This window comes from Ranitomeya variabilis, chromosome 4 (genome assembly GCF_051348905.1).
Source record: "Ranitomeya variabilis isolate aRanVar5 chromosome 4, aRanVar5.hap1, whole genome shotgun sequence".
Lineage (NCBI taxonomy): Eukaryota > Metazoa > Chordata > Amphibia > Anura > Dendrobatidae > Ranitomeya > Ranitomeya variabilis.
The window spans coordinates 690,806,720-690,819,135 of NC_135235.1; the positions used below are offsets into that span (position 1 = coordinate 690,806,720).

The window sequence follows — 12,416 nt, forward strand, 5'->3', positions numbered from 1 at the left end:
ACACGTTACATTTCACACATAAGGGTATGTGTCCACGTTCAGGATTGCCTCAGGATTTGGTCAGGATTTTATGCAGGTAAAATCCTGACCAAATCTGCACCTGAGGTCACTGGCAGGTCACATGCGTGGTTTCAGCAATGCAAGGACATGCTGCGTTCTTAAACGCATGTGCGTTTTCGCGGGTGTGCCGCATGCGTCTTTTAGGCTACGTTCACATTTGCGTTGTGCGCCGCAGCGTCGGCGCCGCAGCGCACAACGCAAACAAAAACGCAGCAAAACGCATGCACAACGCTGCGTTTTGCGCCGCATGCGTCCTTTTTTTAATTGATTTTGGACGCAGCAAAAATGCAACTTGCTGCGTCCTCTGCGCCCAGACGCGGGCGCCACAGCGACGCATGCGGCGCAAAACGCAAGTGCGACGCATGTCCATGCGCCCCCATGTTAAATATAGGGGCGCATGACGCATGCGGCGCCGCTGCGGCGCCCGCCGCTAATGTGAACGTAGCCTTACTGCATAGTGGAGACGGGATTTCATGAAATCCCCTCCACTATACTGTAACATCTGGACGCTGCGTTTTTGACGCTGCGGCTCAACGCAGCGATTCCTGAACGTGGAAACATACCCTTACACTGTGTAGAAAAGGCGGCGCGGGGTAATTGTGCCAGTAGTGAGGGGGAATAATGGCGGGAATGTCACTGACTGAGGAGAAGTTTCCATGTAGGGTCTACACTCCAGATATCATTCCCTGAGGCCCCTGATCATGTGACCCCTGACTCCTCCCCTCCAGTGACCTCATCACAGGTCCTGTGCACAGAGCAGCCATATATGTGGAGTGCGGCTCTGCAGGTGGAGGTAGGTGCTGGAGATTCCCCATTACTGAGCGCGGGGGCATTAACCCCTTCTGCACTAAGGCTCTTTTGGTGTTTTTGTTGGCACTTTATAAGAATCATAACGTTTTTGTTCTGTTTCCTGTAATAGATACATAGGACCCAACTATGGAGGACAGGAAGTGAGGGAACGGATTGTTCTCCTAGTACAGGGCCCCTTTCTTGCTCCCCACACAGCGTAATGCCCCCATTATGCCCCTGTAAGCAGGGTTCTGCCCCACAACCAGCTGCCTCGGGCACTTTACCATGAGCTGGTACCTCAGATTCTTCCCCGCACCCCTTTCCTTTGCTTGGCGCCAAATCTGTTCTGCCTTTGGGGCTCCGGCCTTTATAATATTAGTAATCTGCGGTCATCAGGGTCTCCTGACCAGGTACCATCTAGACTCTTCCTGAAACCCTCCCTCTTCCCCAGGGCCGTATTTAGAGTTTCTGCTGCCCTAGGCACTTATAGTGCTGCCTCCCCCTTTGGTGAGAAAGAGTCTATCGGCAGTGACTTTGCCATAAATCGCTGATGTGAAAGTCGCCTTTTGCCGCAGATCCAGCAGTTTTTCCGCATCTGCCGTGTAAAGGATCACTTACGGCAACACTGCGTTCGGCCTCATTCATTCCCTATGGGACTTGCGGACATGTGCGGCACTTGCGGTTTTGCGGCGATCTGGCAAATGCGGTATTTGTAGCAATGGAAAAAACACTGCTAGCAGTGTTTTTTTTTGTCTCACCGCAAGTGCAAAACCGCAATTGCCGCACATGTCCGCAAGTAGCCATCACTACCTGTCCCTGCACCTTGCTAGCTCATCCCTAACCATCCCTCTGACCTAAAACTACACTATAAAGCTTTAGAAAAACAGTTTATTAACTGACATATTCCATTGACATATAATGAGGGCTCCAGGATACGGCGTAGACTGGGACGGGCAGTCTCCGGGTCTCCATTCTCTCTGTGCACACCCTCAGCCCCTGCCTGACTCCCTGTGCACAGACCTCCCTCCACCAGACCCGGTAATCGCCGCTCGCAGTAGCATACCGGCAGAGGTATATCTAGGGTTTCTGGCACCAGGGGCAAGAATTCATTTTGGTGCCCCCCCCCCCTCTGCCAAGGACATATGCGATTTGCACACTCAGTCATGTACCCAGAAGAGAAGCTCGGTGTCACAGGACCATAAGTGTAAAAGTCGCATGTGAGTGAAGTGTCCATGTGATGACTGCTGGAACCTGCAGAGCTAAATCTTGACATCGCAGCTTATGAATTCTCACAACGAATTGACTGCACTCGTTTAGGATTCTAGCTTGCCGGTGGACGGTCATGTCAGCACAACCATGTGATTTGTATACTTCTGACCACATTCCGTGACCGCATTAATGTAAATCCCCAGCATGAGAGAATTCTGACAGCGTGCAGTGCGCACTGTGAGAATTCAGAAGTCTGCAGTCACAAAGAATGACTGCAGACTGATTACAAACCTGGACATCCCCTTTAATGCTCCTAACATAAATAAAAACGTGAGAGTTAGTATCACAAATAACATTTACACCCAGGTACCTTATAGATGACGTCGTCTCTGGAGCCGTTCTCCTTCTTTTCTTCATCTTGTCCAGACCCCATGGTGAGTTTTCTCATCCACAGCCGTCTCTGCAGACTTCCATCTTCTCCGCTCTTTTGCAGAAAATCTCCACATGACGCCCTTAAAGATAAAAGTGTCATAATAATGCTCCTGAATAAAAAATTGCCCCTCACTATATTGTCTGCACAAAATATGACCCCCACACTGTCCCTCTTATGGTACATACTCTTCACACTGACCTCTCCTTTCTATACCGGCCCCCTCTTCACACTGTCCTCTTACACTGTGTCCCCCCTATAGGGCCCAGTATTTATACTCCATCCTCCCACCCTGTGTGCATGGCTCCCCCATCCTCCCGCCCTGTGTGCATGGCTCCCCCATCCTCCCGCCCTGTGTGCATGGCTCCCCCATCCACCCTGTTTGCATGGCTCTCCCACCCTGCGTGCATGGCTCTCCCACCCTGCGTGCATGGCTCCCCCATCCTCCCACCCTGCGTGCATGGCTCCCCCCATCCCCCCACCCTGCGTGCATGGCTCCCCCCATCCCCCCACCCTGCGTGCATGGCTCTTCCCATCCCCCCACCCTGCGTGCATGGCTCCCCCCATCCCCCCACCCTGCGTGCATGGCTCCCCCCATCCCCCCACCCTGCGTGCATGGCTCCCCCCACCCTGCGTGCATGGCTCCCCCCATCCCCCCACCCTGCGTGCATGGCTCCCCCCATCCCCTGTTGTGAATTTGCTTTTTGGCTCCCTCTAGTGGTTACTAGTGATTTGACTCTGGGTATGTCAGTCATCCCTTGTATGCTCACCTGGGCCGTTAGTTCAGGGGTGTTGCTATATAAGCTCCCTGGACCTTCAGTTCAATGCCTGGCAACGGTGTAATCAGAGCTAATCTGTTGTGCTCTTGTCTACTGATCCTGGTTCCTGCTAGATTAAGCTAAGTCTGCTTTCTTGCTTTTTGCTATTTGTTTTTGTTTGCATTTTTGTCCAGCTTGTACATAATCTGTATCCTAACCTTGCTGGAAGCTCTAGGGAGGCTGGAGTTCTCCCCCCGGGCCGTTAGACGGTTCGGGGGTTCTTGAATTTCCAGTGTGGAATTTTGATAGGGTTTTCGTTGACCATATAAGTTATCTTACTACATTCTACTATTAGTAAGTGGGCCTCTCTTTGCTAAACCTAGTTAATCTCTGTGTTTGTCATTTCCTCTTACCTCACCGTTATTATTTGTGGGGGGCTTGTATCCAACTTTTGGGGTCTATTATCTGGAGGCAAGAGAGGTCTTTGTTTTCCTCTTCTAGGGGTAGTTAGTCCTCCGGCTGGCGCGAGACATCTAGCGACCAACGTAGGCATGTTCCCCGGCTACTTCTAGTGTTGGCGTTAGGAGTAGATATATGGTCAACCCAGTTACCACTGCCCTATGAGCTGGATTTTTGTACTTCGCAGACTTACTTGTTCCTCTGAGACCCTCGCCATTGAGGTCATAACAGTTTGCCAGGCCAGTATTAAATGTTAAATGCATTGCAGAAGCGGGATTATAAGAAAGAAAATTCTGAGGTTTTTTTTTCTTTTTCTCATTTTTTTTTTTCTTTTCCCCTTTACCTCTGAGTGGCTTGTGTTTGCTGCAGACATGAATGTCCAGACCTTGATTACAGGTGTGGACCAGCTTACTGCTCGTGTGCAGGGCATACAAGATTATGTTATCAGAAATCCTATGTCAGAACCTAAGATACCGATTCCTGAACTGTTTTCCGGAGACCGATTTAAATTTAGAAATTTCAGGAATAATTGTAAATTGTTTTTGTCCCTGAGACCCTGTTCATCTGGAGACTCCGCTCAGCAAGTGAAAATTGTTATTTCTTTTTTACGGGGCGACCCTCAGGATTGGGCCTTCTCGCTGGCGCCAGGAGATCCGGCATTGGCTGATATTGATGCGTTTTTTCTGGCGCTCGGATTGCTTTATGAGGAACCCAATCTTGAGATTCAGGCAGAAAAAGCCTTGCTGGCTATGTCTCAGGGCCAAGACGAGATTGAAGTGTATTGCCAAAAATTTCGGAAATGGTCCGTGCTGACCCAGTGGAACGAGTGTGCATTGGCTGCAAATTTCAGAAATGGCCTTTCTGAAGCCATTAAGAATGTGATGGTGGGTTTTCCCATTCCCACAGGTCTGAATGATTCCATGGCCCTGGCAATTCAAATCGACCGGCGGTTGCGGGAGCGCAAAACCGCAAATTCCCTCATGGTGTTGTCTGAACAGGCACCTGATTTAATGCAATGTGATAGAATCCTGACTAGAAATGAGCGGAAAATTCATAGACGCCAGAATGGCTTGTGTTACTACTGTGGTGATTCTACACATGTTATCTCAGCATGCTCTAAACGTCTTACTAGGGTTGTTAGTCCTGTCGCCATTGGTAATTTGCAACCTAAATTTATTCTATCTGTAACTTTGATTTGCTCACTGTCATCGTATCCTGTCATGGCGTTTGTAGACTCAGGTGCTGCCCTGAGTCTGATGGATCTGTCATTTGCCAAGCGCTGCGGTTTTGTTCTGGAGCCATTAGAAAATCCTATCCCTCTTAGGGGTATTGATGCTACGCCTTTGGCAAAAAATAAACCGCAGTTTTGGACACAGGTTACCATGTGCATGACTCCCGAACATCGGGAGGTGATACGTTTTCTTGTTCTGCATAAGATGCATGATTTGGTTGTTTTGGGTTTGCCATGGTTACAGACCCATAATCCAGTCTTAGACTGGAAGGCAATGTCGGTGTCAAGTTGGGGCTGCCATGGAATTCATGGAGATTCCCTGCCCTTGTCTATTGCTTCTTCTACGCCTTCGGAAGTTCCGGCGTATTTGTCTGATTATCAGGATGTCTTCAGCGAGTCTAAGTCCAGTGCACTGCCTCCTCATAGGGAATGTGACTGTGCAATAGATTTGATTCCTGGCAGTAAGTTTCCTAAGGGGAGACTGTTTAATTTGTCGGTACCTGAACATGCCGCGATGCGTTCATATATCAAGGAGTCTCTTGAGAAGGGGCATATCCGTCCTTCTTCTTCCCCTCTTGGTGCGGGATTCTTTTTTGTGGCCAAAAAGGACGGATCTTTGAGGCCTTGTATTGACTATCGGCTTTTAAACAAGATCACTGTCAAATTTCAGTATCCTTTGCCGCTGTTGTCAGACTTGTTTGCCCGGATTAAAGGTGCCAAGTGGTTCACCAAGATAGACCTTCGTGGTGCGTACAACCTTGTGCGCATTAAGCAAGGCGATGAATGGAAAACCGCATTCAATACGCCCGAAGGTCATTTTGAGTACTTGGTGATGCCATTTGGGCTCTCTAATGCACCTTCAGTTTTTCAGTCCTTCATGCATGACATTTTCCGGAAGTATCTGGATAAATTTTTGATTGTTTATCTGGATGATATTCTGTTTTTTTCTGATGATTGGGACTCGCATGTGGAGCAGGTCAGGATGGTTTTTAAGATTTTGCGTGAAAATTCTTTATTTGTTAAAGGCTCAAAGTGTCTCTTTGGTGTACAGAGGGTTCCCTTTTTGGGGTTCATTTTTTCCCCTTCTGCTGTGGAGATGGACCCAGTCAAGGTCCGAGCTATTCATGATTGGACTCAACCCTCGTCAGTTAAGAGTCTTCAGAAGTTCTTGGGTTTTGCTAACTTCTACCGTCGTTTTATCGCAAATTTTTCTAGCGTTGTTAAACCATTGACGGATATGACCAAGAAAGGCTCTGATGTAGCTAACTGGGCTCCTGCTGCCGTGGAGGCTTTCCAGGAGTTGAAACGCCGGTTTACTTCGGCGCCTGTTTTGTGCCAACCTGACACCTCACTTCCCTTTCAGGTGGAGGTGGATGCTTCGGAGATTGGGGCAGGGGCCGTTTTGTCGCAGAGAGGCCCTGGTTGCTCTACTATGAGACCTTGTGCCTTTTTCTCCAGGAAGTTTTCGCCGGCAGAGCGAAATTATGATGTGGGCAATCGGGAGTTGTTGGCCATGAAGTGGGCATTTGAGGAGTGGCGTCATTGGCTCGAGGGTGCTAAGCATCGTGTGGTGGTCTTGACTGATCACAAAAATCTGATGTATCTCGAGTCTGCTAAACGCCTGAATCCTAGACAGGCCCGCTGGTCATTGTTTTTCTCCCGTTTTGACTTTGTGGTCTCGTATTTACCAGGTTCTAAGAATGTGAAGGCCGATGCTCTGTCTAGGAGCTTTGTGCCTGATGCTCCTGGAGTCACTGAACCTGTGGGTATTCTTAAGGAAGGAGTTATCGTGTCAGCTATTTCTCCTGATCTGCGGCGTGTGTTGCAGAGATTTCAGGCTGGTAGGCCTGACTCTTGTCCATCTGACAGATTGTTTGTGCCTGCTAAATGGACCAGCAGAGTCATTTCCGAGGTTCATTCCTCAGTGTTGGCAGGGCACCCGGGAATTTTTGGCACCAGGGATCTGGTGGCCAGGTCCTTTTGGTGGCCTTCCTTGTCAAAGGATGTGCGGTCATTTGTGCAGTCCTGTGGAACTTGTGCTCGAGCTAAGCCTTGCTGTTCTCGTGCCAGCGGGTTGCTCTTGCCCTTGCCTGTCCCGAAGAGACCTTGGACACACATCTCTATGGATTTCATTTCTGATCTTCCGGTGTCTCAGGGCATGTCTGTCATCTGGGTGATATGTGATCGTTTCTCCAAGATGGTCCATTTGGTTCCTTTACCTAAGCTGCCCTCCTCTTCTGATCTGGTTCCTGTGTTCTTCCAGAACGTGGTTCGTTTGCACGGCATTCCTGAGAATATTGTGTCGGACAGAGGATCCCAGTTTGTTTCCAGGTTCTGGCGATCCTTTTGTGGTAGGATGGGCATTGATTTGTCGTTTTCGTCCGCTTTTCATCCCCAGACTAACGGACAAACGGAGCGAACTAATCAGACTCTGGAGGCTTATTTGAGGTGTGTTGTCTCTTCTGATCAGGATGATTGGGTGACCTTCTTGCCGTTGGCTGAATTTGCCCTTAATAATCGGGCTAGTTCCGCCACCTTGGTTTCGCCATTTTTCTGCAACTCTGGTTTCCATCCTCGTTTTTCCTCGGGACATGTGGAGCCTTCTGACTGTCCTGGGGTGGATTCTGTGGTGGATAGGTTGCAGCGGATCTGGAGTCATGTGGTGGACAACTTGAAGTTGTCACAGGAGAAGGCTCAGCGTTTTGCCAACCGCCGCCGCGGTGTGGGTCCCCGACTTCGCGTTGGGGATTTGGTATGGCTGTCTTCTCGATTTGTTCCTATGAAGGTCTCCTCTCCCAAATTTAAGCCTCGCTTCATTGGTCCTTACAAGATATTGGAAATCCTTAATCCTGTATCCTTTCGCCTGGATCTTCCGGTGTCGTTTGCCATTCACAACGTGTTTCATAGGTCCTTGTTGCGGCGGTACGTTGTGCCTGTGGTCCCTTCTGCGGAGCCTCCTGCTCCGGTGTTGGTTGAGGGCGAGTTGGAGTACGTGGTGGAGAAGATCTTAGATTCTCGTCTCTCCAGGCGGAGGCTTCAGTACCTGGTCAAGTGGAAGGGCTATGGTCAGGAGGATAATTCCTGGGTGGTCGCCTCTGATGTGCATGCGGCCGATTTGGTTCGTGCCTTTCATGCCGCTCATCCTGATCGCCCTGGTGGTCTTGGTGAGGGTTCGGTGACCCCTCACTAAGGGGGGGGTACTGTTGTGAATTTGCTTTTTGGCTCCCTCTAGTGGTTACTAGTGATTTGACTCTGGGTATGTCAGTCATCCCTTGTATGCTCACCTGGGCCGTTAGTTCAGGGGTGTTGCTATATAAGCTCCCTGGACCTTCAGTTCAATGCCTGGCAACGTTGTAATCAGAGCTAATCTGTTGTGCTCTTGTCTACTGATCCTGGTTCCTGCTAGATTAAGCTAAGTCTGCTTTCTTGCTTTTTGCTATTTGTTTTTGTTTGCATTTTTGTCCAGCTTGTACATAATCTGTATCCTAACCTTGCTGGAAGCTCTAGGGAGGCTGGAGTTCTCCCCCCGGGCCGTTAGACAGTTCGGGGGTTCTTGAATTTCCAGTGTGGAATTTTGATAGGGTTTTCATTGACCATATAAGTTATCTTACTACATTCTACTATTAGTAAGTGGGCCTCTCTTTGCTAAACCTAGTTAATCTCTGTGTTTGTCATTTCCTCTTACCTCACCGTTATTATTTGTGGGGGGCTTGTATCCAACTTTTGGGGTCTATTATCTGGAGGCAAGAGAGGTCTTTGTTTTCCTCTTCTAGGGGTAGTTAGTCCTCCGGCTGGCGCGAGACATCTAGCGACCAACGTAGGCATGTTCCCCGGCTACTTCTAGTGTTGGCGTTAGGAGTAGATATATGGTCAACCCAGTTACCACTGCCCTATGAGCTGGATTTTTGTACTTCGCAGACTTACTTGTTCCTCTGAGACCCTCGCCATTGGGGTCATAACAATCCCCCCACCCTGCGTGCATGGCTCCCCCATCCCCCCACCCTGCGTGCATGGCTCCCCCATCCTCCCCCCTGCGTGCATGGCTCCCCCATCCTCCCCCCTGCGTGCATGGCTCCCCCATCTTCCCCCCCTGCGTTCATGGCTCCCCCATCCTCCCCCCCCCCTGCGTGCATGGCTCCCCCATCCTCCCCCCTGCGTGCATGGCTCCCCCATCCTCCCCCCCCCCCCTGCGTGCATGGCTCCCCCCCCCCTGCGTGCATGGCTCCCCCCCCCCCTGCGTGCATGGCTCCCCCATCCTCCCCCCCCCCCCCCTGCGTGCATGGCTCCCCCATCCTTCTCCCCTGCGTGCATGGCTCCCCCATCCTTCTCCCCTGCGTGCATGGCTCCCCCATCCTTCTCCCCTGCGTGCATGGCTCCCCCATCCTTCTCCCCTGCGTGCATGGCTCCCCCATCCTTCTCCCCTGCGTGCATGGCTCCCCCATCCTTCTCCCCTGCGTGCATAGCTCCCCCATCCTTCTCCCCTGCGTGCATGGCTCCCCCATCCTTCTCCCCTGCGTGCATGGCTCCCCCATCCTTCTCCCCTGCCATACTCACCTCTCACCGCGCGGTGCAGAACTTCCCGGCATCTCTGCAGCGTCTTCCTTCCTGTATGAGCGGTCACGTGGTACCGCTCATTAAGGTGATGAATATGCGCATATTCATAACCTTAATGAGCGGTACCACTTGATCGCTGAAGACAGGACGTGCTGCCTGCGCTGAGACTGAGTTGCAGCCACCGCTGGAGGAAGGTGAGTATGACGTCTTCAGGTAAGGGGGCGGGAAGGAGGGAGGAGAGGGGGGCGGGCACTTGACCCCGGACTTTTATTTAAAAAAAAGAAAAACCTAGCCCAGGTGTGCCCCCCCCCCCCGCATCCTGCCGCCCTAGGCACGTGCCCTCAAGTGCCTAGTGGCAAATACAGCCCTGCTCTTCCCATTAATGTTACATGGTCCCGTCTGGACGGCAGATAGCAGTTTTTTTGTACAAATGCAGCACAGCCCTGAGGATTCTTTTTTATGACACTCCTTTTTACACCCCTTATGCAACATGCCGCTCACACAGTATAATGTTTCTACAGTACTCGCATCTCTGGTATTGAAGGTATTTTCACACTACCGCCATACCCCCACACACAGTATAATGTTCCTACAGTACCTCCATCCCACCACACACAGTATAATCTTCTCATAGTACCGCCATACCCCCACACACAATATAATGTTCCTACAGTACCTCCATCCCACCACACACAGTATAATCTCATAGTACCGCCATACCCCCACACACAGTATAATCTTCTCACAGTACTGCCATACCCCCACACACAGTATAACGTTCCTACAGTACCTCCATCCCACCACACACAGTATAATCTTATTATAGTACCGCCATATCTCCACACACATTATACAGTTCCCACAGTACCATCATCCCACTACACACAGTATTTTGTTCCCACAGTAGTTGGTTCCCACAGACACAGGACAATGTTTACACAGGACTGGCATCCCCCTCACACACAGTATAATGTCCCCACAGTACTGCCTTCCCCCCACTTTTTAATGTTCCCACAGTACAGCGCCCTACATGTAAAATGTGGTACCATCCACCTCACTGACTACCTCCGACCACCAGCAGTTAATTAATAAATACTCTCTTAGCCTCATTCTTGGTGCAGATGCTAATGAACCCAGGATCTATGAGATATTTACCATACGATAGTTGGATAGGCAGGAGTGTATCATCCAAAACAGTAGCCCACTCGGTTGCTACAGTATGAGGCCTATGAATAGACAGGGCTCGTGGGGTGTGGTATTGTTCACCCTCTCCTTCCCATCATCACAATTTCAGCGATATCCACATTCCCGTGACGGTGATACTGTTGAGGGAGGATTTAAATTTATCCTTCACGGTTAACCCAGTGATTTCCAAATTAATATACAAGGTGTTGCCGGCAACTGAAAATGACCAGATGGAGACGTGTGTCTCTGTATGGGGGATCGAGCTGATCTCTGGCCCCCGTTTATTTTGTATATCAGTTTTCATTGTCACAGAAATTATACTTCAACCAATCAGCATAAGAACACGCTCACAGTTCTTAACCTATAAGAATGCAGGAAAAACTTAACCCATGAGGATACAGGAAAAATGGAAACTACAGATATGGTCATGTCTTTTTGGCACAGTATGTGTTTTTCTAACAGATGCCTCAGTCTTGTATAGTGATACACCCCCGAATCTCTTATCTGGCTCGAGACAGAAGACTCAAGGTCTTTATACCAATTATGAACAATAGCCTAGTTGCATACCAGGCTTGTGAACAAAAAGATAAAGTTACTTCATGGCAGCTGTAACCTTTTACCTAATTAAATAACAGAATTTATCTTTAAGCAACAAGAAAATGGAGTCAAAAACACAAAATGGAGAATCTAGCACAAAATGGAGAACCTTTCATAATTTGTTCCTTCACATTCCCCCCTAGATAAATTTTGTTAATTAATGTCCAGCATCAGAGATACTATCCCGAGCTCTAAGCTCGAGGGGTACTGGTCTTCACATGACTGGTGCCATGTTACCAGCCATTTTAAATACAGTTTCATTAATATCTGCAAGCGAGGGAAAAATCTTATTATTTCACAGTCTAAGATATAGCAGTACAAAAAATATATAAGAAAATATATTTTCACCTTGACAATCCCCCCTAAACACTAAGTTTTTTCCCTTAAAGAAAGATCCTTCGAGACTGTCCATGTGATGGGAAAAGGGGAGGTGGATTTCTTCATCCAGACACCTCAGAAACTCTCCCCTAGCGAGAGGCCTCCAGGCAGCTGAACCCTTCACTAACCTCACATGGAGTTCTCCCACTGTCCCTAAACTAAATCTCTTAGCATCATCTGAGAATGGGGGGTTTTGTCTACTCTCTTGAGGGGGACATACTTAGGGATCTCCCTTGGATCAGTACCATCGTACTCTGGTGGGTCTACTTCTTGATTGAGGAAGGTGCCAGTCGAGATTGCTTTCACTAACTACCTAGGCCTGCCCAGGTGTACTTATACATCTATCATATTGTCATTATTTGTTTGTAAAATGAGAAAGGTTGGTTCTCAGGGTCAGCCAATTGTTTTTGCATAGCTAGCTAGTCAGAGGGCCTCCAGGGATAATATTCTTGTATCTGTCTTACCCTACCTGATGTGGTTGGTTCCCTGGTGGTGGGAGCGACATGACATACTGGTCTACAGCTCCTTCCCAAAAGGATTACTGTCAGCCTACTCCCAAAAGTTAATGTCCCCACTATCCACCAACCACAATCCTGTGTCAGCTTCTTATATCACTGCATGTGATCTTGTCTGGACAGGATTCAGTGTAATTCTCTTAGGTCGGGTTGCAGCACGGGTCATACAAGTGTTAGGGCCCAAATCCTCAACTATACCCTGGAAGGCATCACAGCTATAATTGACAAATCTTTGTTCACTGTAATATATA

The 12,416-nt window shown here is 49.2% G+C and overlaps 1 protein-coding gene across 2 annotated transcripts in view; it reads left to right on the forward strand.

Moving 5' to 3' along the window:
• The first annotated feature begins 828 nt into the window (after window positions 1-828).
• Window positions 829-12,416, forward strand: part of LOC143767686 (uncharacterized) — an 83,423-nt gene continuing 71,835 nt past the window's right edge. For both annotated transcript variants that reach the window (XM_077256170.1, XM_077256171.1), the window contains exon 1: window positions 829-853. The gene's annotated coding sequence lies outside the window, so the exon portion shown is untranslated. The remainder of the gene's footprint in view (window positions 854-12,416) is intronic.